This window comes from Phyllobates terribilis, unplaced genomic scaffold (genome assembly GCF_046119375.1).
Source record: "Phyllobates terribilis strain yellow unplaced genomic scaffold, ASM4611937v1 Scaffold_40__1_contigs__length_11209783, whole genome shotgun sequence".
NCBI lineage: Eukaryota > Metazoa > Chordata > Amphibia > Anura > Dendrobatidae > Phyllobates > Phyllobates terribilis.
Window position 1 is genome coordinate 10,865,472 of NW_027362800.1, and position 24,355 is coordinate 10,889,826.

Here is a 24,355-nt window from a genome sequence, read left to right on the forward strand (position 1 = left end):
TAACTCCACCTCTTTTAGCACAGTATCCTCAACCCCCGGCTGTTCCCACCCGCCTCAACACCGTTGGAAGGGAGGAGAACCAATTAAGGCGGGGGGGGGGGCGGGTGGAACGAGCAGCTGTCTACCCTTAGCAGGAGGGTTGCTGATTAATTACCTCTCCTGCTGCTGCTGCTGCTGGCTGTCCAGCAGCAGACTGAAGGTGGCTGCTGCTGTGCGCAGGTATATAAAGGCTCAGAGCCTATTATGACACGCGCAGCCAGCGTTCCATTGCCACATTCCGTCTACTGCAGGCGGGATACCTGGATGGCTGAATGTCACTGAGAAGCTCACAGAGACCGCCATAAGCAACAGTTTAAAAGAATGCCACAGACTAATCAACCAAACTTTTGGGGTTGGTTTCTCTTTTATAGTCTGCAGGCATTAAATGAAAGAAGTCAGTGTTCCAGCAGAGGGAGACAACGTTTCAGAAAAGGCATTGTAGCAAACCAAAAAAGAAATTTTAAGCGCAGCAGAGTAACCAGCTCACATACCTGTTAGCTCAGGTGAGTTTAAAAGGCTGCTGTTGATAACAAGGGCATTTGCTAAATAGATGGTGTGTGTGCAACAATATACTGAAAGGTCAATTATATTGTGCAGCTTATCTCACCACCTGTAGTTATTTAGGTGAAAGCTCCAAAATGCTTGCCTAATATGTCTGTTTATCCAAAAGGAAGTATAGAGGGAGAGCTAGATAGATAGCATTGCATTACATTACATTACATGGCAATGCAATGCACAGTTGCTGAAGTTGAACCAAAATGAGCTTGTCATCTGGCTTCTGCAACTTTTAACATGAAAAATCCAATGAGGAGAAGAAAAGCAAAGCCAAAGAGTCCATCCCAAAATCCGACAAACAAGCAAAATGAACAAAAAGCATTGAATTCAATTCTTTCTGATTTTAGAAACTGCATTAAAGAAGGGGTGCACCGGTCCTGGAGATACTGCAATACCAGGTCAATGCGTGGAGTGGACAGAGCAAGCTCTTTTTCCATCTCCCTGTTCTAAAAATCCATTTAATATATGGTCCCCAGATAGGGGACGTATCAGATATTAAACTGATAAGAACAGATACTACACTTGATCTTAGCCAAAAGGCCGAGAAGCGATAACCAGAATTGGTTTCCGACTACGGTGCCACCCAAGGATTCTGAAAAGTCCATTTGTGGAGATGGCCACCTGGACTCCCGTTAAGAAGACATGCTGTCAACCTCTAGATCCCTCACATGCCTGCACTTTTCGGCTTGCTGCTGCTGCAATCCACGCGTTTTAGATCTGCATAACTCCACCTCTTTTAGCACAGTACCCTCAACCCCCGGCTGTTCCCACCCGCCTCAACACCGTTGGAAGGGAGGAGAACCAATTAAGGCGGGGGGGGGGTGGAACGAGCAGCTGTCTACCCTTAGCAGGAGGGTTGCTGATTAATTACCTCTCCTGCTGCTGCTGCTGCTGGCTGTCCAGCAGCAGACTGAAGGTGGCTGCTGCTGTGCGCAGGTATATAAAGGCTCAGAGCCTATTATGACACGCGCAGCCAGCGTTCCATTGCCACATTCCGTCTACTGCAGGCGGGATACCTGGATGGCTGAATGTCACTGAGAAGCTCACAGAGACCGCCATAAGCAACAGTTTAAAAGAATGCCACAGACTAATCAACCAAACTTTTTGGGTTGGTTTCTCTTTTATAGTCTGCAGGCATTAAATGAAAGAAGTCAGTGTTCCAGCAGAGGGAGACAACGTTTCAGAAAAGGCATTGTAGCAAACCAAAAAAGAAATTTTAAGCGCAGCAGAGTAACCAGCTCACATACCTGTTAGCTCAGGTGAGTTTAAAAGGCTGCTGTTGATAACAAGGGCATTTGCTAAATAGATGGTGTGTGTGCAACAATATACTGAAAGGTCAATTATATTGTGCAGCTTATCTCACCACCTGTAGTTATTTAGGTGAAAGCTCCAAAATGCTTGCCTAATATGTCTGTTTATCCAAAAGGAAGTATAGAGGGAGAGCTAGATAGATAGCATTGCATTACATTACATTACATGGCAATGCAATGCACAGTTGCTGAAGTTGAACCAAAATGAGCTTGTCATCTGGCTTCTGCAACTTTTAACATGAAAAATCCAATGAGGAGAAGAAAAGCAAAGCCAAAGAGTCCATCCCAAAATCCGACAAACAAGCAAAATGAACAAAAAGCATTGAATTCAATTCTTTCTGATTTTAGAAACTGCATTAAAGAAGGGGTGCACCGGTCCTGGAGATACTGCAATACCAGGTCAATGCGTGGAGTGGACAGAGCAAGCTCTTTTTCCATCTCCCTGTTCTAAAAATCCATTTAATATATGGTCCCCAGATAGGGGACGTATCAGATATTAAACTGATAAGAACAGATACTACACTTGATCTTAGCCAAAAGGCCGAGAAGCGATAACCAGAATTGGTTTCCGACTACGGTGCCACCCAAGGATTCTGAAAAGTCCATTTGTGGAGATGGCCACCTGGACTCCCGTTAAGAAGACATGCTGTCAACCTCTAGATCCCTCACATGCCTGCACTTTTCGGCTTGCTGCTGCTGCAATCCACGCGTTTTAGATCTGCATAACTCCACCTCTTTTAGCACAGTACCCTCAACCCCCGGCTGTTCCCACCCGCCTCAACACCGTTGGAAGGGAGGAGAACCAATTAAGGCGGGGGGGGGGTGGAACGAGCAGCTGTCTACCCTTAGCAGGAGGGTTGCTGATTAATTACCTCTCCTGCTGCTGCTGCTGCTGGCTGTCCAGCAGCAGACTGAAGGTGGCTGCTGCTGTGCGCAGGTATATAAAGGCTCAGAGCCTATTATGACACGCGCAGCCAGCGTTCCATTGCCACATTCCGTCTACTGCAGGCGGGATACCTGGATGGCTGAATGTCACTGAGAAGCTCACAGAGACCGCCATAAGCAACAGTTTAAAAGAATGCCACAGACTAATCAACCAAACTTTTTGGGTTGGTTTCTCTTTTATAGTCTGCAGGCATTAAATGAAAGAAGTCAGTGTTCCAGCAGAGGGAGACAACGTTTCAGAAAAGGCATTGTAGCAAACCAAAAAAGAAATTTTAAGCGCAGCAGAGTAACCAGCTCACATACCTGTTAGCTCAGGTGAGTTTAAAAGGCTGCTGTTGATAACAAGGGCATTTGCTAAATAGATGGTGTGTGTGCAACAATATACTGAAAGGTCAATTATATTGTGCAGCTTATCTCACCACCTGTAGTTATTTAGGTGAAAGCTCCAAAATGCTTGCCTAATATGTCTGTTTATCCAAAAGGAAGTATAGAGGGAGAGCTAGATAGATAGCATTGCATTACATTACATTACATGGCAATGCAATGCACAGTTGCTGAAGTTGAACCAAAATGAGCTTGTCATCTGGCTTCTGCAACTTTTAACATGAAAAATCCAATGAGGAGAAGAAAAGCAAAGCCAAAGAGTCCATCCCAAAATCCGACAAACAAGCAAAATGAACAAAAAGCATTGAATTCAATTCTTTCTGATTTTAGAAACTGCATTAAAGAAGGGGTGCACCGGTCCTGGAGATACTGCAATACCAGGTCAATGCGTGGAGTGGACAGAGCAAGCTCTTTTTCCATCTCCCTGTTCTAAAAATCCATTTAATATATGGTCCCCAGATAGGGGACGTATCAGATATTAAACTGATAAGAACAGATACTACACTTGATCTTAGCCAAAAGGCCGAGAAGCGATAACCAGAATTGGTTTCCGACTACGGTGCCACCCAAGGATTCTGAAAAGTCCATTTGTGGAGATGGCCACCTGGACTCCCGTTAAGAAGACATGCTGTCAACCTCTAGATCCCTCACATGCCTGCACTTTTCGGCTTGCTGCTGCTGCAATCCACGCGTTTTAGATCTGCATAACTCCACCTCTTTTAGCACAGTACCCTCAACCCCCGGCTGTTCCCACCCGCCTCAACACCGTTGGAAGGGAGGAGAACCAATTAAGGCGGGGAGGGGGGGTGGAACGAGCAGCTGTCTACCCTTAGCAGGAGGGTTGCTGATTAATTACCTCTCCTGCTGCTGCTGCTGCTGGCTGTCCAGCAGCAGACTGAAGGTGGCTGCTGCTGTGCGCAGGTATATAAAGGCTCAGAGCCTATTATGACACGCGCAGCCAGCGTTCCATTGCCACATTCCGTCTACTGCAGGCGGGATACCTGGATGGCTGAATGTCACTGAGAAGCTCACAGAGACCGCCATAAGCAACAGTTTAAAAGAATGCCACAGACTAATCAACCAAACTTTTTGGGTTGGTTTCTCTTTTATAGTCTGCAGGCATTAAATGAAAGAAGTCAGTGTTCCAGCAGAGGGAGACAACGTTTCAGAAAAGGCATTGTAGCAAACCAAAAAAGAAATTTTAAGCGCAGCAGAGTAACCAGCTCACATACCTGTTAGCTCAGGTGAGTTTAAAAGGCTGCTGTTGATAACAAGGGCATTTGCTAAATAGATGGTGTGTGTGCAACAATATACTGAAAGGTCAATTATATTGTGCAGCTTATCTCACCACCTGTAGTTATTTAGGTGAAAGCTCCAAAATGCTTGCCTAATATGTCTGTTTATCCAAAAGGAAGTATAGAGGGAGAGCTAGATAGATAGCATTGCATTACATTACATTACATGGCAATGCAATGCACAGTTGCTGAAGTTGAACCAAAATGAGCTTGTCATCTGGCTTCTGCAACTTTTAACATGAAAAATCCAATGAGGAGAAGAAAAGCAAAGCCAAAGAGTCCATCCCAAAATCCGACAAACAAGCAAAATGAACAAAAAGCATTGAATTCAATTCTTTCTGATTTTAGAAACTGCATTAAAGAAGGGGTGCACCGGTCCTGGAGATACTGCAATACCAGGTCAATGCGTGGAGTGGACAGAGCAAGCTCTTTTTCCATCTCCCTGTTCTAAAAATCCATTTAATATATGGTCCCCAGATAGGGGACGTATCAGATATTAAACTGATAAGAACAGATACTACACTTGATCTTAGCCAAAAGGCCGAGAAGCGATAACCAGAATTGGTTTCCGACTACGGTGCCACCCAAGGATTCTGAAAAGTCCATTTGTGGAGATGGCCACCTGGACTCCCGTTAAGAAGACATGCTGTCAACCTCTAGATCCCTCACATGCCTGCACTTTTCGGCTTGCTGCTGCTGCAATCCACGCGTTTTAGATCTGCATAACTCCACCTCTTTTAGCACAGTACCCTCAACCCCCGGCTGTTCCCACCCGCCTCAACACCGTTGGAAGGGAGGAGAACCAATTAAGGCGGGGGGGGGGTGGAACGAGCAGCTGTCTACCCTTAGCAGGAGGGTTGCTGATTAATTACCTCTCCTGCTGCTGCTGCTGCTGGCTGTCCAGCAGCAGACTGAAGGTGGCTGCTGCTGTGCGCAGGTATATAAAGGCTCAGAGCCTATTATGACACGCGCAGCCAGCGTTCCATTGCCACATTCCGTCTACTGCAGGCGGGATACCTGGATGGCTGAATGTCACTGAGAAGCTCACAGAGACCGCCATAAGCAACAGTTTAAAAGAATGCCACAGACTAATCAACCAAACTTTTTGGGTTGGTTTCTCTTTTATAGTCTGCAGGCATTAAATGAAAGAAGTCAGTGTTCCAGCAGAGGGAGACAACGTTTCAGAAAAGGCATTGTAGCAAACCAAAAAAGAAATTTTAAGCGCAGCAGAGTAACCAGCTCACATACCTGTTAGCTCAGGTGAGTTTAAAAGGCTGCTGTTGATAACAAGGGCATTTGCTAAATAGATGGTGTGTGTGCAACAATATACTGAAAGGTCAATTATATTGTGCAGCTTATCTCACCACCTGTAGTTATTTAGGTGAAAGCTCCAAAATGCTTGCCTAATATGTCTGTTTATCCAAAAGGAAGTATAGAGGGAGAGCTAGATAGATAGCATTGCATTACATTACATTACATGGCAATGCAATGCACAGTTGCTGAAGTTGAACCAAAATGAGCTTGTCATCTGGCTTCTGCAACTTTTAACATGAAAAATCCAATGAGGAGAAGAAAAGCAAAGCCAAAGAGTCTATCCCAAAATCCGACAAACAAGCAAAATGAACAAAAAGCATTGAATTCAATTCTTTCTGATTTTAGAAACTGCATTAAAGAAGGGGTGCACCGGTCCTGGAGATACTGCAATACCAGGTCAATGCGTGGAGTGGACAGAGCAAGCTCTTTTTCCATCTCCCTGTTCTAAAAATCCATTTAATATATGGTCCCCAGATAGGGGACGTATCAGATATTAAACTGATAAGAACAGATACTACACTTGATCTTAGCCAAAAGGCCGAGAAGCGATAACCAGAATTGGTTTCCGACTACGGTGCCACCCAAGGATTCTGAAAAGTCCATTTGTGGAGATGGCCACCTGGACTCCCGTTAAGAAGACATGCTGTCAACCTCTAGATCCCTCACATGCCTGCACTTTTCGGCTTGCTGCTGCTGCAATCCACGCGTTTTAGATCTGCATAACTCCACCTCTTTTAGCACAGTACCCTCAACCCCCGGCTGTTCCCACCCGCCTCAACACCGTTGGAAGGGAGGAGAACCAATTAAGGCGGGGGGGGGGGTGGAACGAGCAGCTGTCTACCCTTAGCAGGAGGGATGCTGATTAATTACCTCTCCTGCTGCTGCTGCTGCTCGCTGTCCAGCAGCAGACTGAAGGTGGCTGCTGCTGTGCGCAGGTATATAAAGGCTCAGAGCCTATTATGACACGCGCAGCCAGCGTTCCATTGCCACATTCCGTCTACTGCAGGCGGGATACCTGGATGGCTGAATGTCACTGAGAAGCTCACAGAGACCGCCATAAGCAACAGTTTAAAAGAATGCCACAGACTAATCAACCAAACTTTTTGGGTTGGTTTCTCTTTTATAGTCTGCAGGCATTAAATGAAAGAAGTCAGTGTTCCAGCAGAGGGAGACAACGTTTCAGAAAAGGCATTGTAGCAAACCAAAAAAGAAATTTTAAGCACAGCAGAGTAACCAGCTCACATACCTGTTAGCTCAGGTGAGTTTAAAAGGCTGCTGTTGATAACAAGGGCATTTGCTAAATAGATGGTGTGTGTGCAACAATATACTGAAAGGTCAATTATATTGTGCAGCTTATCTCACCACCTGTAGTTATTTAGGTGAAAGCTCCAAAATGCTTGCCTAATATGTCTGTTTATCCAAAAGGAAGTATAGAGGGAGAGCTAGATAGATAGCATTGCATTACATTACATTACATGGCAATGCAATGCACAGTTGCTGAAGTTGAACCAAAATGAGCTTGTCATCTGGCTTCTGCAACTTTTAACATGAAAAATCCAATGAGGAGAAGAAAAGCAAAGCCAAAGAGTCCATCCCAAAATCCGACAAACAAGCAAAATGAACAAAAAGCATTGAATTCAATTCTTTCTGATTTTAGAAACTGCATTAAAGAAGGGGTGCACCGGTCCTGGAGATACTGCAATACCAGGTCAATGCGTGGAGTGGACAGAGCAAGCTCTTTTTCCATCTCCCTGTTCTAAAAATCCATTTAATACATGGTCCCCAGATAGGGGACGTATCAGATATTAAACTGATAAGAACAGATACTACACTTGATCTTAGCCAAAAGGCCGAGAAGCGATAACCAGAATTGGTTTCCGACTACGGTGCCACCCAAGGATTCTGAAAAGTCCATTTGTGGAGATGGCCACCTGGACTCCCGTTAAGAAGACATGCTCTCAACATCTAGATCCCTCACATGCCTGCACTTTTCGGCTTGCTGCTGCTGCAATCCACGCGTTTTAGATCTGCATAACTCCACCTCTTTTAGCACAGTACCCTCAACCCCCGGCTGTTCCCACCCGCCTCAACACCGTTGGAAGGGAGGAGAACCAATTAAGGCGGGGGGGGGGGGGTGGAACGAGCAGCTGTCTACCCTTAGCAGGAGGGTTGCTGATTAATTACCTCTCCTGCTGCTGCTGCTGCTGGCTGTCCAGCAGCAGACTGAAGGTGGCTGCTGCTGTGCGCAGGTATATAAAGGCTCAGAGCCTATTATGACACGCGCAGCCAGCGTTCCATTGCCACATTCCGTCTACTGCAGGCGGGATACCTGGATGGCTGAATGTCACTGAGAAGCTCACAGAGACCGCCATAAGCAACAGTTTAAAAGAATGCCACAGACTAATCAACCAAACTTTTTGGGTTGGTTTCTCTTTTATAGTCTGCAGGCATTAAATGAAAGAAGTCAGTGTTCCAGCAGAGGGAGACAACGTTTCAGAAAAGGCATTGTAGCAAACCAAAAAAGAAATTTTAAGCGCAGCAGAGTAACCAGCTCACATACCTGTTAGCTCAGGTGAGTTTAAAAGGCTGCTGTTGATAACAAGGGCATTTGCTAAATAGATGGTGTGTGTGCAACAATATACTGAAAGGTCAATTATATTGTGCAGCTTATCTCACCACCTGTAGTTATTTAGGTGAAAGCTCCAAAATGCTTGCCTAATATGTCTGTTTATCCAAAAGGAAGTATAGAGGGAGAGCTAGATAGATAGCATTGCATTACATTACATTACATGGCAATGCAATGCACAGTTGCTGAAGTTGAACCAAAATGAGCTTGTCATCTGGCTTCTGCAACTTTTAACATAAAAAATCCAATGAGGAGAAGAAAAGCAAAGCCAAAGAGTCTATCCCAAAATCCGACAAACAAGCAAAATGAACAAAAAGCATTGAATTCAATTCTTTCTGATTTTAGAAACTGCATTAAAGAAGGGGTGCACCGGTCCTGGAGATACTGCAATACCAGGTCAATGCGTGGAGTGGACAGAGCAAGCTCTTTTTCCATCTCCCTGTTCTAAAAATCCATTTAATATATGGTCCCCAGATAGGGGACGTATCAGATATTAAACTGATAAGAACAGATACTACACTTGATCTTAGCCAAAAGGCCGAGAAGCGATAACCAGAATTGGTTTCCGACTACGGTGCCACCCAAGGATTCTGAAAAGTCCATTTGTGGAGATGGCCACCTGGACTCCCGTTAAGAAGACATGCTGTCAACCTCTAGATCCCTCACATGCCTGCACTTTTCGGCTTGCTGCTGCTGCAATCCACGCGTTTTAGATCTGCATAACTCCACCTCTTTTAGCACAGTACCCTCAACCCCCGGCTGTTCCCACCCGCCTCAACACCGTTGGAAGGGAGGAGAACCAATTAAGGCGGGGGGGGGGGTGGAACGAGCAGCTGTCTACCCTTAGCAGGAGGGTTGCTGATTAATTACCTCTCCTGCTGCTGCTGCTGCTGGCTGTCCAGCAGCAGACTGAAGGTGGCTGCTGCTGTGCGCAGGTATATAAAGGCTCAGAGCCTATTATGACACACGCAGCCAGCGTTCCATTGCCACATTCCGTCTACTGCAGGCGGGATACCTGGATGGCTGAATGTCACTGAGAAGCTCACAGAGACCGCCATAAGCAACAGTTTAAAAGAATGCCACAGACTAATCAACCAAACTTTTTGGGTTGGTTTCTCTTTTATAGTCTGCAGGCATTAAATGAAAGAAGTCAGTGTTCCAGCAGAGGGAGACAACGTTTCAGAAAAGGCATTGTAGCAAACCAAAAAAGAAATTTTAAGCACAGCAGAGTAACCAGCTCACATACCTGTTAGCTCAGGTGAGTTTAAAAGGCTGCTGTTGATAACAAGGGCATTTGCTAAATAGATGGTGTGTGTGCAACAATATACTGAAAGGTCAATTATATTGTGCAGCTTATCTCACCACCTGTAGTTATTTAGGTGAAAGCTCCAAAATGCTTGCCTAATATGTCTGTTTATCCAAAAGGAAGTATAGAGGGAGAGCTAGATAGATAGCATTGCATTACATTACATTACATGGCAATGCAATGCACAGTTGCTGAAGTTGAACCAAAATGAGCTTGTCATCTGGCTTCTGCAACTTTTAACATGAAAAATCCAATGAGGAGAAGAAAAGCAAAGCCAAAGAGTCCATCCCAAAATCCGACAAACAAGCAAAATGAACAAAAAGCATTGAATTCAATTCTTTCTGATTTTAGAAACTGCATTAAAGAAGGGGTGCACCGGTCCTGGAGATACTGCAATACCAGGTCAATGCGTGGAGTGGACAGAGCAAGCTCTTTTTCCATCTCCCTGTTCTAAAAATCCATTTAATATATGGTCCCCAGATAGGGGACGTATCAGATATTAAACTGATAAGAACAGATACTACACTTGATCTTAGCCAAAAGGCCGAGAAGCGATAACCAGAATTGGTTTCCGACTACGGTGCCACCCAAGGATTCTGAAAAGTCCATTTGTGGAGATGGCCACCTGGACTCCCGTTAAGAAGACATGCTGTCAACATCTAGATCCCTCACATGCCTGCACTTTTCGGCTTGCTGCTGCTGCAATCCACGCGTTTTAGATCTGCATAACTCCACCTCTTTTAGCACAGTACCCTCAACCCCCGGCTGTTCCCACCCGCCTCAACACCGTTGGAAGGGAGGAGAACCAATTAAGGCGGGGGGGGGGGTGGAACGAGCAGCTGTCTACCCTTAGCAGGAGGGTTGCTGATTAATTACCTCTCCTGCTGCTGCTGCTGCTGGCTGTCCAGCAGCAGACTGAAGGTGGCTGCTGCTGTGCGCAGGTATATAAAGGCTCAGAGCCTATTATGACACGCGCAGCCAGCGTTCCATTGCCACATTCCGTCTACTGCAGGCGGGATACCTGGATGGCTGAATGTCACTGAGAAGCTCACAGAGACCGCCATAAGCAACAGTTTAAAAGAATGCCACAGACTAATCAACCAAACTTTTTGGGTTGGTTTCTCTTTTATAGTCTGCAGGCATTAAATGAAAGAAGTCAGTGTTCCAGCAGAGGGAGACAACGTTTCAGAAAAGGCATTGTAGCAAACCAAAAAAGAAATTTTAAGCGCAGCAGAGTAACCAGCTCACATACCTGTTAGCTCAGGTGAGTTTAAAAGGCTGCTGTTGATAACAAGGGCATTTGCTAAATAGATGGTGTGTGTGCAACAATATACTGAAAGGTCAATTATATTGTGCAGCTTATCTCACCACCTGTAGTTATTTAGGTGAAAGCTCCAAAATGCTTGCCTAATATGTCTGTTTATCCAAAAGGAAGTATAGAGGGAGAGCTAGATAGATAGCATTGCATTACATTACATTACATGGCAATGCAATGCACAGTTGCTAAAGTTGAACCAAAATGAGCTTGTCATCTGGCTTCTGCAACTTTTAACATGAAAAATCCAATGAGGAGAAGAAAAGCAAAGCCAAAGAGTCCATCCCAAAATCCGACAAACAAGCAAAATGAACAAAAAGCATTGAATTCAATTCTTTCTGATTTTAGAAACTGCATTAAAGAAGGGGTGCACCGGTCCTGGAGATACTGCAATACCAGGTCAATGCGTGGAGTGGACAGAGCAAGCTCTTTTTCCATCTCCCTGTTCTAAAAATCCATTTAATATATGGTCCCCAGATAGGGGACGTATCAGATATTAAACTGATAAGAACAGATACTACACTTGATCTTAGCCAAAAGGCTGAGAAGCGATAACCAGAATTGGTTTCCGACTACGGTGCCACCCAAGGATTCTGAAAAGTCCATTTGTGGAGATGGCCACCTGGACTCCCGTTAAGAAGACATGCTGTCAACCTCTAGATCCCTCACATGCCTGCACTTTTCGGCTTGCTGCTGCTGCAATCCACGCGTTTTAGATCTGCATAACTCCACCTCTTTTAGCACAGTACCCTCAACCCCCGGCTGTTCCCACCCGCCTCAACACCGTTGGAAGGGAGGAGAACCAATTAAGGCGGGGGGGGGGGTGGAACGAGCAGCTGTCTACCCTTAGCAGGAGGGTTGCTGATTAATTACCTCTCCTGCTGCTGCTGCTGGCTGTCCAGCAGCAGACTGAAGGTGGCTGCTGCTGTGCGCAGGTATATAAAGGCTCAGAGCCTATTATGACATGCGCAGCCAGCGTTCCATTGCCACATTCCGTCTACTGCAGGCGGGATACCTGGATGGCTGAATGTCACTGAGAAGCTCACAGAGACCGCCATAAGCAACAGTTTAAAAGAATGCCACAGACTAATCAACCAAACTTTTTGGGTTGGTTTCTCTTTTATAGTCTGCAGGCATTAAATGAAAGAAGTCAGTGTTCCAGCAGAGGGAGACAACGTTTCAGAAAAGGCATTGTAGCAAACCAAAAAAGAAATTTTAAGCGCAGCAGAGTAACCAGCTCACATACCTGTTAGCTCAGGTGAGTTTAAAAGGCTGCTGTTGATAACAAGGGCATTTGCTAAATAGATGGTGTGTGTGCAACAATATACTGAAAGGTCAATTATATTGTGCAGCTTATCTCACCACCTGTAGTTATTTAGGTGAAAGCTCCAAAATGCTTGCCTAATATGTCTGTTTATCCAAAAGGAAGTATAGAGGGAGAGCTAGATAGATAGCATTGCATTACATGGCAATGCAATGCACAGTTGCTGAAGTTGAACCAAAATGAGCTTGTCATCTGGCTTCTGCAACTTTTAACATGAAAAATCCAATGAGGAGAAGAAAAGCAAAGCCAAAGAGTCCATCCCAAAATCCGACAAACAAGCAAAATGAACAAAAAGCATTGAATTCAATTCTTTCTGATTTTAGAAACTGCATTAAAGAAGGGGTGCACCGGTCCTGGAGATACTGCAATACCAGGTCAATGTGTGGAGTGGACAGAGCAAGCTCTTTTTCCATCTCCCTGTTCTAAAAATCCATTTAATATATGGTCCCCAGATAGGGGACGTATCAGATATTAAACTGATAAGAACAGATACTACACTTGATCTTAGCCAAAAGGCCGAGAAGCGATAACCGGAATTGGTTTCCGACTACGGTGCCACCCAAGGATTCTGAAAAGTCCATTTGTGGAGATGGCCACCTGGACTCCCGTTAAGAAGACATGCTGTCAACCTCTAGATCCCTCACATGCCTGCACTTTTCGGCTTGCTGCTGCTGCAATCCACGCGTTTTAGATCTGCATAACTCCACCTCTTTTAGCACAGTACCCTCAACCCCCGGCTGTTCCCACCCGCCTCAACACCGTTGGAAGGGAGGAGAACCAATTAAGGCGGGGGGGGGGGTGGAACGAGCAGCTGTCTACCCTTAGCAGGAGGGTTGCTGATTAATTACCTCTCCTGCTGCTGCTGCTGGCTGTCCAGCAGCAGACTGAAGGTGGCTGCTGCTGTGCGCAGGTATATAAAGGCTCAGAGCCTATTATGACACGCGCAGCCAGCGTTCCATTGCCACATTCCGTCTACTGCAGGCGGGATACCTGGATGGCTGAATGTCACTGAGAAGCTCACAGAGACCGCCATAAGCAACAGTTTAAAAGAATGCCACAGACTAATCAACCAAACTTTTTGGGTTGGTTTCTCTTTTATAGTCTGCAGGCATTAAATGAAAGAAGTCAGTGTTCCAGCAGAGGGAGACAACGTTTCAGAAAAGGCATTGTAGCAAACCAAAAAAGAAATTTTAAGCGCAGCAGAGTAACCAGCTCACATACCTGTTAGCTCAGGTGAGTTTAAAAGGCTGCTGTTGATAACAAGGGCATTTGCTAAATAGATGGTGTGTGTGCAACAATATACTGAAAGGTCAATTATATTGTGCAGCTTATCTCACCACCTGTAGTTATTTAGGTGAAAGCTCCAAAATGCTTGCCTAATATGTCTGTTTATCCAAAAGGAAGTATAGAGGGAGAGCTAGATAGATAGCATTGCATTACATTACATTACATGGCAATGCAATGCACAGTTGCTGAAGTTGAACCAAAATGAGCTTGTCATCTGGCTTCTGCAACTTTTAACATGAAAAATCCAATGAGGAGAAGAAAAGCAAAGCCAAAGAGTCCATCCCAAAATCCGACAAACAAGCAAAATGAACAAAAAGCATTGAATTCAATTCTTTCTGATTTTAGAAACTGCATTAAAGAAGGGGTGCACCGGTCCTGGAGATACTGCAATACCAGGTCAATGCGTGGAGTGGACAGAGCAAGCTCTTTTTCCATCTCCCTGTTCTAAAAATCCATTTAATATATGGTCCCCAGATAGGGGACGTATCAGATATTAAACTGATAAGAACAGATACTACACTTGATCTTAGCCAAAAGTCCGAGAAGCGATAACCAGAATTGGTTTCCGACTACGGTGCCACCCAAGGATTCTGAAAAGTCCATTTGTGGAGATGGCCACCTGGACTCCCGTTAAGAAGACATGCTGTCAACCTCTAGATCCCTCACATGCCTGCACTTTTCGGCTTGCTGCTGCTGCAATCCACGCGTTTTAGATCTGCATAACTCCACCTCTTTTAGCACAGTACCCTCAACCCCCGGCTGTTCCCACCCGCCTCAACACCGTTGGAAGGGAGGAGAACCAATTAAGGCGGGAGGGGGGGGGGGTGGAACGAGCAGCTGTCTACCCTTAGCAGGAGGGTTGCTGATTAATTACCTCTCCTGCTGCTGCTGCTGCTGGCTGTCCAGCAGCAGACTGAAGGTGGCTGCTGCTGTGCGCAGGTATATAAAGGCTCAGAGCCTATTATGACACGCGCAGCCAGCGTTCCATTGCCACATTCCGTCTACTGCAGGCGGGATACCTGGATGGCTGAATGTCACTGAGAAGCTCACAGAGACCGCCATAAGCAACAGTTTAAAAGAATGCCACAGACTAATCAACCAAACTTTTTGGGTTGGTTTCTCTTTTATAGTCTGCAGGCATTAAATGAAAGAAGTCAGTGTTCCAGCAGAGGGAGACAACGTTTCAGAAAAGGCATTGTAGCAAACCAAAAAAGAAATTTTAAGCGCAGCAGAGTAACCAGCTCACATACCTGTTAGCTCAGGTGAGTTTAAAAGGCTGCTGTTGATAACAAGGGCATTTGCTAAATAGATGGTGTGTGTGCAACAATATACTGAAAGGTCAATTATATTGTGCAGCTTATCTCACCACCTGTAGTTATTTAGGTGAAAGCTCCAAAATGCTTGCCTAATATGTCTGTTTATCCAAAAGGAAGTATAGAGGGAGAGCTAGATAGATAGCATTGCATTACATTACATTACATGGCAATGCAATGCACAGTTGCTGAAGTTGAACCAAAATGAGCTTGTCATCTGGCTTCTGCAACTTTTAACATGAAAAATCCAATGAGGAGAAGAAAAGCAAAGCCAAAGAGTCCATCCCAAAATCCGACAAACAAGCAAAATGAACAAAAAGCATTGAATTCAATTCTTTCTGATTTTAGAAACTGCATTAAAGAAGGGGTGCACCGGTCCTGGAGATACTGCAATACCAGGTCAATGCGTGGAGTGGACAGAGCAAGCTCTTTTTCCATCTCCCTGTTCTAAAAATCCATTTAATATATGGTCCCCAGATAGGGGACGTATCAGATATTAAACTGATAAGAACAGATACTACACTTGATCTTAGCCAAAAGGCCGAGAAGCGATAACCAGAATTGGTTTCCGACTACGGTGCCACCCAAGGATTCTGAAAAGTCCATTTGTGGAGATGGCCACCTGGACTCCCGTTAAGAAGACATGCTGTCAACCTCTAGATCCCTCACATGCCTGCACTTTTCGGCTTGCTGCTGCTGCAATCCACGCGTTTTAGATCTGCATAACTCCACCTCTTTTAGCACAGTACCCTCAACCCCCGGCTGTTCCCACCCGCCTCAACACCGTTAGAAGGGAGGAGAACCAATTAAGGCGGGGGGGGGGGTGGAACGAGCAGCTGTCTACCCTTAGCAGGAGGGTTGCTGATTAATTACCTCTCCTGCTGCTGCTGCTGCTGGCTGTCCAGCAGCAGACTGAAGGTGGCTGCTGCTGTGCGCAGGTATATAAAGGCTCAGAGCCTATTATGACACGCGCAGCCAGCGTTCCATTGCCACATTCCGTCTACTGCAGGCGGGATACCTGGATGGCTGAATGTCACTGAGAAGCTCACAGAGACCGCCATAAGCAACAGTTTAAAAGAATGCCACAGACTAATCAACCAAACTTTTTGGGTTGGTTTCTCTTTTATAGTCTGCAGGCATTAAATGAAAGAAGTCAGTGTTCCAGCAGAGGGAGACAACGTTTCAGAAAAGGCATTGTAGCAATCCAAAAAAGAAATTTTAAGCGCAGCAGAGTAACCAGCTCACATACCTGTTAGCTCAGGTGAGTTTAAAAGGCTGCTGTTGATAACAAGGGCATTTGCTAAATAGATGGTGTGTGTGCAACAATATACTGAAAGGTCAATTATATTGTGCAGCTTATCTCACCACCTGTAGTTATTTAGGTGAAAGCTCCAAAATGCTTGCCTAATATGTCTGTTTATCCAAAAGGAAGTATAGAGGGAGAGCTAGATAGATAGCATTGCATTACATTACATTACATGGCAATGCAATGCACAGTTGCTGAAGTTGAACCAAAATGAGCTTGTCATCTGGCTTCTGCAACTTTTAACATGAAAAATCCAATGAGGAGAAGTAAAGCAAAGCCAAAGAGTCCATCCCAAAATCCGACAAACAAGCAAAATGAACAAAAAGCATTGAATTCAATTCTTTCTGATTTTAGAAACTGCATTAAAGAAGGGGTGCACCGGTCCTGGAGATACTGCAATACCAGGTCAATGCGTGGAGTGGACAGAGCAAGCTCTTTTTCCATCTCCCTGTTCTAAAAATCCATTTAATATATGGTCCCCAGATAGGGGACGTATCAGATATTAAACTGATAAGAACAGATACTACACTTGATCTTAGCCAAAAGGCCGAGAAGCGATAACCAGAATTGGTTTCCGACTACGGTGCCACCCAAGGATTCTGAAAAGTCCATTTGTGGAGATGGCCACCTGGACTCCCGTTAAGAAGACATGCTGTCAACCTCTAGATCCCTCACATGCCTGCACTTTTCGGCTTGCTGCTGCTGCAATCCACGCGTTTTAGATCTGCATAACTCCACCTCTTTTAGCACAGTACCCTCAACCCCCGGCTGTTCCCACCCGCCTCAACACCGTTGGAAGGGAGGAGAACCAATTAAGGCGGGGGGGGGTGGAACGAGCAGCTGTCTACCCTTAGCAGGAGGGTTGCTGATTAATTACCTCTCCTGCTGCTGCTGCTGGCTGTTCAGCAGCAGACTGAAGGTGGCTGCTGCTGTGCGCAGGTATATAAAGGCTCAGAGCCTATTATGACACGCGCAGCCAGCGTTCCATTGCCACATTCCGTCTACTGCATGCGGGATACCTGGATGGCTGAATGTCACTGAGAAGCTCACAGAGACCGCCATAAGCAACAGTTTAAAAGAATGCCACAGACTAATCAACCAAACTTTTTGGGTTGGTTTCTCTTTTATAGTCTGCAGGCATTAAATGAAAGAAGTCAGTGTTCCAGCAGAGGGAGACAACGTTTCAGAAAAGGCATTGTAGCAAACAAAAAAAGAAATTTTAAGCGCAGCAGAGTAACCAGCTCACATACCTGTTAGCTCAGGTGAGTTTAAAAGGCTGCTGTTGATAACAAGGGCATTTGCTAAATAGATGGTGTGTGTGCAACAATATACTGAAAGGTCAATTATATTGTGCAGCTTATCTCACCACCTGTAGTTATTTAGGTGAAAGCTCCAAAATGCTTGCCTAATATGTCTGTTTATCCAAAAGGAAGTATAGAGGGAGAGCTAGATAGATAGCATTGCATTACATTACATTACATGGCAATGCAATGCACAGTTGCTGAAGTTGAACCAAAATGAGCTTGTCATCTGGCTTCTGCAACTTTTAACATGAAAAATCCAATGAGAAGAAGAAAAGCAAAGCCAAAGAGTCCATCCCAAAATCCGACAAACAAGCAAAATGAACAAAAAGCATTGAATTCAATTCTTTCTGATTTTAGAAACTGCATTAAAGAAGGGGTGCACCGGTCCTGGAGATACTGCAATACCAGGTCAATGCGTGGAGTGGACAGAGCAAGCTCTTTTTCCATCTCCCTGTTCTAAAAATCCATTTAATATATGGTCCCCAGATAGGGGACGTATCAGATATTAAACTGATAAGAACAGATACTACACTTGATCTTAGCCAAAAGGCCGAGAAGCGATAACCAGAATTGGTTTCCGACTACGGTGCCACCCAAGGATTCTGAAAAGTCCATTTGTGGAGATGGCCACCTGGACTCCCGTTAAGAAGACATGCTGTCAACCTCTAGATCCCTCACATGCCTGCACTTTTCGGCTTGCTGCTGCTGCAATCCACGCGTTTTAGATCTGCATAACTCCACCTCTTTTAGCACAGTACCCTCAACCCCCGGCTGTTCCCACCCGCCTCAACACCGTTGGAAGGGAGGAGAACCAATTAAGGCGGGGGGGGGGGTGGAACGAGCAGCTGTCTACCCTTAGCAGGAGGGTTGCTAATTAATTACCTCTCCTGCTGCTGTTGCTGGCTGTCCAGCAGCAGACTGAAGGTGGCTGCTGCTGTGCGCAGGTATATAAAGGCTCAGAGCCTATTATGACACGCGCAGCCAGCGTTCCATTGCCACATTCCGTCTACTGCAGGCGGGATACCTGGATGGCTGAATGTCACTGAGAAGCTCACAGAGACCGCCATAAGCAACAGTTTAAAAGAATGCCACAGACTAATCAACCAAACTTTTTGGGTTGGTTTCTCTTTTATAGTCTGCAGGCATTAAATGAAAGAAGTCAGTGTTCCAGCAGAGGGAGACAACGTTTCAGAAAAGGCATTGTAGCAAACCAAAAAAGAAATTTTAAGCGCAGCAGAGTAACCAGCTCACATACCTGTTAGCTCAGGTGAGTTTAAAAGGCTGCTGTTGATAACAAGGGCATTTGCTAAATAGATGGTGTGTGTGCAACAATATACTGAAAGGTCAATTATATTGTGCAGCTTATCTCACCACCTGTAGTTATTTAGGTGAAAGCTCCAAAATGCTTGCCTAATATGTCTGTTTATCCAAAAGGAAGTATAGAGGGAGAGCTAGATAGATAGCATTGCATTACATTACATTACATGGCAATGCAATGCACAGTTGCTGAAGTTGAACCAAAATGAGCTTGTCATCTGGCTTCTGCAACTTTTAACATGAAAAATCCAATGAGGAGAAGAAAAGCAAAGCCAAAGAGTCCATCCCAAAATCCGACAAACAAGCAAAATGAACAAAAAGCATTGAATTCAATTCTTTCTGATTTTAGAAACTGCATTAAAGAAGGGGTGCACCGGTCCTGGAGATACTGCAATACCAGGTCAATGCGTGGAGTGGACAGAGCAAGCTCTTTTTCCATCTCCCTGTTCTAAAAATCCATTTAATATATGGTCCCCAGATAGGGGACGTATCAGATATTAAACTGATAAGAACAGATACTACACTTGATCTTAGCCAAAAGGCCGAGAAGCGATAACCAGAATTGGTTTCCGACTACGGTGCCACCCAAGGATTCTGAAAAGTCCATTTGTGGAGATGGCCACCTGGACTCCCGTTAAGAAGACATGCTGTCAACCTCTAGATCCCTCACATGCCTGCACTTTTCGGCTTGCTGCTGCTGCAATCCACGCGTTTTAGATCTGCATAACTCCACCTCTTTTAGCACAGTACCCTCAACCCCCGGCTGTTCCCACCCGCCTCAACACCGTTGGAAGGGAGGAGAACCAATTAAGGCGGGGGGGGGGGGTGGAACGAGCAGCTGTCTACCCTTAGCAGGAGGGTTGCTGATTAATTACCTCTCCTGCTGCTGCTGCTGCTGGCTGTCCAGCAGCAGACTGAAGGTGGCTGCTGCTGTGCGCAGGTATATAAAGGCTCAGAGCCTATTATGACACGCGCAGCCAGCGTTCCATTGCCACATTCCGTCTACTGCAGGCGGGATACCTGGATGGCTGAATGTCACTGAGAAGCTCACAGAGACCGCCATAAGCAACAGTTTAAAAGAATGCCACAGACTAATCAACCAAACTTTTTGGGTTGGTTTCTCTTTTATAGTCTGCAGGCATTAAATGAAAGAAGTCAGTGTTCCAGCAGAGGGAGACAACGTTTCAGAAAAGGCATTGTAGCAAACCAAAAAAGAAATTTTAAGCGCAGCAGAGTAACCAGCTCACATACCTGTTAGCTCAGGTGAGTTTAAAAGGCTGCTGTTGATAACAAGGGCATTTGCTAAATAGATGGTGTGTGTGCAACAATATACTGAAAGGTCAATTATATTGTGCAGCTTATCTCACCACCTGTAGTTATTTAGGTGAAAGCTCCAAAATGCTTGCCTAATATGTCTGTTTATCCAAAAGGAAGTATAGAGTGAGAGCTAGATAGATAGCATTGCATTACATTATATTACATGGCAATGCAATGCACAGTTGCTGAAGTTGAACCAAAATGAGCTTGTCATCTGGCTTCTGCAACTTTTAACATGAAAAATCCAATGAGGAGAAGAAAAGCAAAGCCAAAGAGTCCATCCCAAAATCCGACAAACAAGCAAAATGAACAAAAAGCATTGAATTCAATTCTTTCTGATTTTAGAAACTGCATTAAAGAAGGGGTGCACCGGTCCTGGAGATACTGCAATACCAGGTCAATGCGTGGAGTGGACAGAGCAAGCTCTTTTTCCATCTCCCTGTTCTAAAAATCCATTTAATATATGGTCCCCAGATAGGGGACGTATCAGATATTAAACTGATAAGAACAGATACTACACTTGATCTTAGCCAAAAGGCCGAGAAGCGATAACCAGAATTGGTTTCCGACTACGGTGCCACCCAAGGATTCTGAAAAGTCCATTTGTGGAGATGGCCACCTGGACTCCCGTTAAGAAGACATGCTGTCAACCTCTAGATCCCTCACATGCCTGCATTTTTCGGCTTGCTGCTGCTGCAATCCACGCGTTTTAGATCTGTATAACTCCACCTCTTTTAGCACAGTACCCTCAACCCCCGGCTGTTCCCACCCGCCTCAACACCGTTGGAAGGGAGGAGAACCAATTAAGGCGGGGGGGGGGTGGAACGAGCAGCTGTCTACCCTTAGCAGGAGGGTTGCTGATTAATTACCTCTCCTGCTGCTGCTGCTGCTGGCTGTCCAGCAGCAGACTGAAGGTGGCTGCTGCTGTGCGCAGGTATATAAAGGCTCAGAGCCTATTATGACACGCGCAGCCAGCGTTCCATTGCCACATTCTGTCTACTGCAGGCGGGATACCTGGATGGCTGAATGTCACTGAGAAGCTCACAGAGACCGCCATAAGAAACAGTTTAAAAGAATGCCACAGACTAATCAACCAAACTTTTTGGGTTGGTTTCTCTTTTATAGTCTGCAGGCATTAAATGAAAGAAGTCAGTGTTCCAGCAGAGGGAGACAACGTTTCAGAAAAGGCATTGTAGCAAACCAAAAAAGAAATTTTAAGCGCAGCAGAGTAACCAGCTCACATACCTGTTAGCTCAGGTGAGTTTAAAAGGCTGCTGTTGATAACAAGGGCATTTGCTAAATAGATGGTGTGTGTGCAACAATATACTGAAAGGTCAATTATATTGTGCAGCTTATCTCACCACCTGTAGTTATTTAGGTGAAAGCTCCAAAATGCTTGCCTAATATGTCTGTTTATCCAAAAGGAAGTATAGAGGGAGAGCTAGATAGATAGCATTGCATTACATTACATTACATGGCAATGCAATGCACAGTTGCTGAAGTTGAACCAAAATGAGCTTGTCATCTGGCTTCTGCAACTTTTAACATGAAAAATCCAATGAGGAGAAGAAAAGCAAAGCCAAAGAGTCTATCCCAAAATCCGACAAACAAGCAAAATGAACAAAAAGCATTGAATTCAATTCTTTCTGATTTTAGAAACTGCATTAAAGAAGGGGTGCACCGGTCCTGGAGATACTGCAATACCAGGTCAATGCGTGGTGTGGACAGAGCAAGCTCTTTTTCCATCTCCCTGTTCTAAAAATCCATTTAATATATGGTCCCCAGATAGGGGACGTATCAGATATTAAACTGATAAGAACAGATACTACACTTGATCTTAGCCAAAAGGCCGAGAAGCGATAACCAGAATTGGTTTCCGACTACGGTGCCACCCAAGGATTCTGAAAAGTCCATTTGTGGAGATGGCCACCTGGACTCCCGTTAAGAAGACATGCTGTCAACCTCTAGATCCCTCACATGCCTGCACTTTTCGGCTTGCTGCTGCTGCAATCCACGCGTTTTAGATCTGCATAACTCCACCTCTTTTAGCACAGTACCCTCAACCCCCGGCTGTTCCCACCCGCCTCAACACCGTTGGAAGGGAGGAGAACAAATTAAGGCGCGGGGGGGGGTGGAACGAGCAGCTGTCTACCCTTAGCAGGAGGGTTGCTGATTAATTACCTCTCCTGCTGCTGCTGCTGCTGGCTGTCCAGCAGCAGACTGAAGGTGGCTGCTGCTGTGCGCAGGTATATAAAGGCTCAGAGCCTATTATGACACGCGCAGCCAGCGTTCCATTGCCACATTCCGTCTACTGCAGGCGGGATACCTGGATGGCTGAATGTCACTGAGAAGCTCACAGAGACCGCCATAAGCAACAGTTTAAAAGAATGCCACAGACTAATCAACCAAACTTTTTGGGTTGGTTTCTCTTTTATAGTCTGCAGGCATTAAATGAAAGAAGTCAGTGTTCCAGCAGAGGGAGACAACGTTTCAGAAAAGGCATTGTAGCAAACCAAAAAAGAAATTTTAAGCGCAGCAGAGTAACCAGCTCACATACCTGTTAGCTCAGGTGAGTTTAAAAGGCTGCTGTTGATAACAAGGGCATTTGCTAAATAGATGGTGTGTGTGCAACAATATACTGAAAGGTCAATTATATTGTGCAGCTTATCTCACCACCTGTAGTTATTTAGGTGAAAGCTCCAAAATGCTTGCCTAATATGTCTGTTTATCCAAAAGGAAGTATAGAGGGAGAGCTAGATAGATAGCATTGCATTACATTACATTACATGGCAATGCAATGCACAGTTGCTGAAGTTGAACCAAAATGAGCTTGTCATCTGGCTTCTGCAACTTTTAACATGAAAAATCCAATGAGGAGAAGAAAAGCAAAGCCAAAGAGTCCATCCCAAAATCCGACAAACAAGCAAAATGAACAAAAAGCATTGAATTCAATTCTTTCTGATTTTAGAAACTGCATTAAAGAAGGGGTGCACCGGTCCTGGAGATGCTGCAATACCAGGTCAATGCGTGGAGTGGACAGAGCAAGCTCTTTTTCCATCTCCCTGTTCTAAAAATCCATTTAATATATGGTCCCCAGATAGGGGACGTATCAGATATTAAACTGATAAGAACAGATACTACACTTGATCTTAGCCAAAAGGCTGAGAAGCGATAACCAGAATTGGTTTCCGACTACGGTGCCACCCAAGGATTCTGAAAAGTCCATTTGTGGAGATGGCCACCTGGACTCCCGTTAAGAAGACATGCTGTCAACCTCTAGATCCCTAACATGCCTGCACTTTTCGGCTTTCTGCTGCTGCAATCCACGCGTTTTAGATCTGCATAACTCCACCTCTTTTAGCACAGTACCCTCAACCCCCGGCTGATCCCACCCGCCTCAACACCGTTGGAAGGGAGGAGAACCAATTAAGGCGGGGGGGGGGGTGGAACGAGCAGCTGTCTACCCTTAGCAGGAGGGTTGCTGATTAATTACCTCTCCTGCTGCTGCTGCTGGCTGTCCAGCAGCAGACTGAAGGTGGCTGCTGCTGTGCGCAGGTATATAAAGGCTCAGAGCCTATTATGACACGCGCAGCCAGCGTTCCATTGCCACATTCCGTCTACTGCAGGCGGGATACCTGGATGGCTGAATGTCACTGAGAAGCTCACAGAGACCGCCATAAGCAACAGTTTAAAAGAATGCCACAGACTAATCAACCAAACTTTTTGGGTTGGTTTCTCTTTTATAGTCTGCAGGCATTAAATGAAAGAAGTCAGTGTTCCAGCAGAGGGAGACAACGTTTCAGAAAAGGCATTGTAGCAAACCAAAAAAGAAATTTTAAGCGCAGCAGAGTAACCAGCTCACATACCTGTTAGCTCAGGTGAGTTTAAAAGGCTGCTGTTGATAACAAGGGCATTTGCTAAATAGATGGTGTGTGTGCAACAATATACTGAAAGGTCAATTATATTGTGCAGCTTATCTCACCACCTGTAGTTATTTAGGTGAAAGCTCCAAAATGCTTGCCTAATATGTCTGTTTATCCAAAAGGAAGTATAGAGGGAGAGCTAGATAGATAGCATTGCATTACATTACATTACATG

General features: G+C 45.1%; 18 non-coding genes across 18 annotated transcripts; all 18 read right to left on the reverse strand.

The window, feature by feature from the left end:
* Positions 1-955: 955 nt before the first annotated feature.
* LOC141190962 (U2 spliceosomal RNA) lies at positions 956-1,146 on the reverse strand. The gene has a single exon (XR_012264969.1). It is a non-coding gene; the product is annotated as a U2 spliceosomal RNA (small nuclear RNA).
* Positions 1,147-2,266: 1,120 nt separating this feature from the next.
* Positions 2,267-2,457, reverse strand: LOC141190964 (U2 spliceosomal RNA). Its single transcript, XR_012264971.1, has one exon. It is a non-coding gene; the product is annotated as a U2 spliceosomal RNA (small nuclear RNA).
* A 1,120-nt stretch (positions 2,458-3,577) lies between these two features.
* LOC141190965 (U2 spliceosomal RNA) lies at positions 3,578-3,768 on the reverse strand. The gene has a single exon (XR_012264972.1). It is a non-coding gene; the product is annotated as a U2 spliceosomal RNA (small nuclear RNA).
* Positions 3,769-4,890: 1,122 nt separating this feature from the next.
* LOC141190966 (U2 spliceosomal RNA) lies at positions 4,891-5,081 on the reverse strand. Its single transcript, XR_012264973.1, has one exon. It is a non-coding gene; the product is annotated as a U2 spliceosomal RNA (small nuclear RNA).
* Positions 5,082-6,201: 1,120 nt separating this feature from the next.
* On the reverse strand, positions 6,202-6,392 carry LOC141190967 (U2 spliceosomal RNA). The gene has a single exon (XR_012264974.1). It is a non-coding gene; the product is annotated as a U2 spliceosomal RNA (small nuclear RNA).
* Positions 6,393-7,513: 1,121 nt separating this feature from the next.
* Positions 7,514-7,704, reverse strand: LOC141184328 (U2 spliceosomal RNA). The gene has a single exon (XR_012259094.1). It is a non-coding gene; the product is annotated as a U2 spliceosomal RNA (small nuclear RNA).
* A 1,123-nt stretch (positions 7,705-8,827) lies between these two features.
* LOC141190969 (U2 spliceosomal RNA) lies at positions 8,828-9,018 on the reverse strand. The gene has a single exon (XR_012264975.1). It is a non-coding gene; the product is annotated as a U2 spliceosomal RNA (small nuclear RNA).
* Positions 9,019-10,139: 1,121 nt separating this feature from the next.
* LOC141190970 (U2 spliceosomal RNA) lies at positions 10,140-10,330 on the reverse strand. The gene has a single exon (XR_012264976.1). It is a non-coding gene; the product is annotated as a U2 spliceosomal RNA (small nuclear RNA).
* Positions 10,331-11,451: 1,121 nt separating this feature from the next.
* LOC141184183 (U2 spliceosomal RNA) lies at positions 11,452-11,642 on the reverse strand. The gene has a single exon (XR_012258963.1). It is a non-coding gene; the product is annotated as a U2 spliceosomal RNA (small nuclear RNA).
* Positions 11,643-12,750: 1,108 nt separating this feature from the next.
* On the reverse strand, positions 12,751-12,941 carry LOC141184696 (U2 spliceosomal RNA). Its single transcript, XR_012259427.1, has one exon. It is a non-coding gene; the product is annotated as a U2 spliceosomal RNA (small nuclear RNA).
* A 1,118-nt stretch (positions 12,942-14,059) lies between these two features.
* LOC141185505 (U2 spliceosomal RNA) lies at positions 14,060-14,250 on the reverse strand. The gene has a single exon (XR_012260162.1). It is a non-coding gene; the product is annotated as a U2 spliceosomal RNA (small nuclear RNA).
* A 1,125-nt stretch (positions 14,251-15,375) lies between these two features.
* On the reverse strand, positions 15,376-15,566 carry LOC141190971 (U2 spliceosomal RNA). The gene has a single exon (XR_012264977.1). It is a non-coding gene; the product is annotated as a U2 spliceosomal RNA (small nuclear RNA).
* A 1,121-nt stretch (positions 15,567-16,687) lies between these two features.
* LOC141190972 (U2 spliceosomal RNA) lies at positions 16,688-16,878 on the reverse strand. The gene has a single exon (XR_012264978.1). It is a non-coding gene; the product is annotated as a U2 spliceosomal RNA (small nuclear RNA).
* A 1,116-nt stretch (positions 16,879-17,994) lies between these two features.
* On the reverse strand, positions 17,995-18,185 carry LOC141190973 (U2 spliceosomal RNA). The gene has a single exon (XR_012264979.1). It is a non-coding gene; the product is annotated as a U2 spliceosomal RNA (small nuclear RNA).
* A 1,118-nt stretch (positions 18,186-19,303) lies between these two features.
* On the reverse strand, positions 19,304-19,494 carry LOC141190974 (U2 spliceosomal RNA). Its single transcript, XR_012264980.1, has one exon. It is a non-coding gene; the product is annotated as a U2 spliceosomal RNA (small nuclear RNA).
* A 1,122-nt stretch (positions 19,495-20,616) lies between these two features.
* LOC141190976 (U2 spliceosomal RNA) lies at positions 20,617-20,807 on the reverse strand. Its single transcript, XR_012264982.1, has one exon. It is a non-coding gene; the product is annotated as a U2 spliceosomal RNA (small nuclear RNA).
* Positions 20,808-21,927: 1,120 nt separating this feature from the next.
* Positions 21,928-22,118, reverse strand: LOC141184801 (U2 spliceosomal RNA). Its single transcript, XR_012259522.1, has one exon. It is a non-coding gene; the product is annotated as a U2 spliceosomal RNA (small nuclear RNA).
* Positions 22,119-23,239: 1,121 nt separating this feature from the next.
* Positions 23,240-23,430, reverse strand: LOC141184805 (U2 spliceosomal RNA). Its single transcript, XR_012259525.1, has one exon. It is a non-coding gene; the product is annotated as a U2 spliceosomal RNA (small nuclear RNA).
* Positions 23,431-24,355: the final 925 nt, after the last annotated feature.